The sequence below is a fragment of the Egretta garzetta genome, unplaced genomic scaffold, assembly GCF_000687185.1.
Source record: "Egretta garzetta isolate BGI_Z169 unplaced genomic scaffold, ASM68718v1 scaffold333, whole genome shotgun sequence".
Lineage (NCBI taxonomy): Eukaryota > Metazoa > Chordata > Aves > Pelecaniformes > Ardeidae > Egretta > Egretta garzetta.
Genome location: NW_009259179.1, coordinates 2,364,521 through 2,366,707, shown reverse-complemented (window position 1 = coordinate 2,366,707; position 2,187 = coordinate 2,364,521).

The following is a 2,187-nucleotide window of genomic DNA, read 5'->3' as shown; positions in this document are numbered from 1 at the left end:
CCCATCCTTGGAGGTATTTAAAAGAAGGATAGATGAGGTGCTTAGGGACATGGTTTAGTGGTGGGATGGCAGGGCTAGGTTAAAGGTTGGACTCGATGATCTTAAAGGTCTTTTCCAACCAAAGCGATTCTATGATTCTATGATAAGTTACAAAGTCCTTCCTACATAACTAGGTGTGCTTTTTGCTTATGTTGTGTTTCACTTGTGCTCAAAACGGTAAGATCGATTGCTCCGTAAGGAAAGAGAAGGCCAAGTAAACTCACATCTGAGTGTGCATCTATACTCACTATCAGAGACACGTTAGAACATTGAAACAAGCACACAGTCAGGTGTGATTCTGCACAAAAAAAAAAAAAAAGAAAGGTAGGAAGGGGGAAAAATTATCCCTAAGAAAAAACCCAAACAAACAAAAAACCAAAACCCACACAACAAAAACCAAACACACACAAAAAGAAACCAAACCCACAAAACTTTCCTGGTTGTCAAACAGTTGGGTGACTGCCTGCAGCTGGCTCTCTGGGGGAGCTGAAAGGGCACACCCACCCTCAATCCCAGTCAGTGGCAAAATCAGATGCAAAGCCTGATATGGATGTCACTATAGACCAGTTTGGCACCCACACGTCTCCAAACCCTTTTCACACAGGCGAAAACACCACATCTTTAGAGAAGTGCCACAAAAATGTATTCCAGTCTCAGAAGAGAGCAGCCACTAAGATCACATACTGACCACACCTTTGTAACCCCAAGCTTATATAGGTAAGTTTACCTAAATTACATTAATTTACAATGTAATCACTTCTTTATTCTAAAGAAAAAGTCTATTAAATCCAGAATATATACTGATTTTCTTTAATGCTTTATTTAGGACCCAACCAGATAAGTGGGCATCTGACCTGTGTTTAGAAAAAAAAAAGGGCTAACACTACCTGCCATGCTGGCAGAATAAAGGCATGAAATGTGATGTGCATGTAGAAATGCACACACAAAAACTTGAATTGTATTCCTTAAATCATGCTTTTTTCCCCTTCAAATGATTGGAACTATAAACCAATAATCAGAGACCCTTTCTGAATGCTAATTTTAAATCCGTCATACTAGTGCCGAATGAGCTCCTACTACTCGAGCTACTTCTATAAAATACATTCCTACTAAATTGCAGATAATAGCTATCTTTTCTAAAAAATTCAAATTTTTGTAAAAAATTCTAATCAAATAGCAGAAATACAAAGCAACAGTCAAAAGCAAAGGGAAGTCTACTGCCTGTAAGCGTGCATTCCCAACGCAGTTCCACTTTTAGTGTCATTTATTTTAAAAATCTTTTGAATTTGTTGTGCAAATTTTCAAATCAGCAACACTTGCCTAAGCTGTTTTGCATTTATAAACTTTATCTCATGTACTAATAACGCACGAAGTGTTTCATGTAAATATTCACAGGTTTGAAGACTTGTAATATCACATCCACAGGGTTTGATATTAGCACTTTGGGGCTGAATTGTCTTTTTTGGTTTGATGCTGCCAAAGTCATCCAAAGTAGGAGCCAAATCTGTACCAAGACACCACATATTTCACATTCATCTCTCATTCTTTCTGACCAAGTGGAAATAACTCCAGAAAGCCGGGGGAACTCAGTCCACAGCATTCCTTGCGCATAATGCATTTGACTTGAATTAAATATCAGGCTCAGCAGTGACAAATCAGGACATAAGGTGGCATTATTTCCCTTTCTTAACTGTCTGCAGGGCTGGAGTCCAGATCTGCATGTCAGTAGTACTACAACTTTGCTGCAAACAAGCTGTTTGGTATTCCAGAAACAAACAAACAAAAAAAAAAACAACCAAGGAGAAAAATCAAGCCCCTACCAAGATGTATTCAGAATACTACACAAAGACAAATCTTGACTCTTCCCCAACCTAAAATTTTCCCTGAATGTGTATAAAGTGGTCTGACTGAAAGCATCACTATTAGGCTTACAGTACATCAACTGTAGAGGACTTCTAAAATAACATTTTGAAAATCTGGACTTCATTTGTATCCTTGACTCAGTGTTCAGCTGTGATTGCCCACAGCAGGAACTGGTATCACATTTACAGAGATGCTTGGAAAAAGAAATGAGAACAGTTGCAAAGGATACAGAATCTTGGTTTGCATGTTCATCTACTTTCAGTTCACACAAAGGATTTTTTTTTT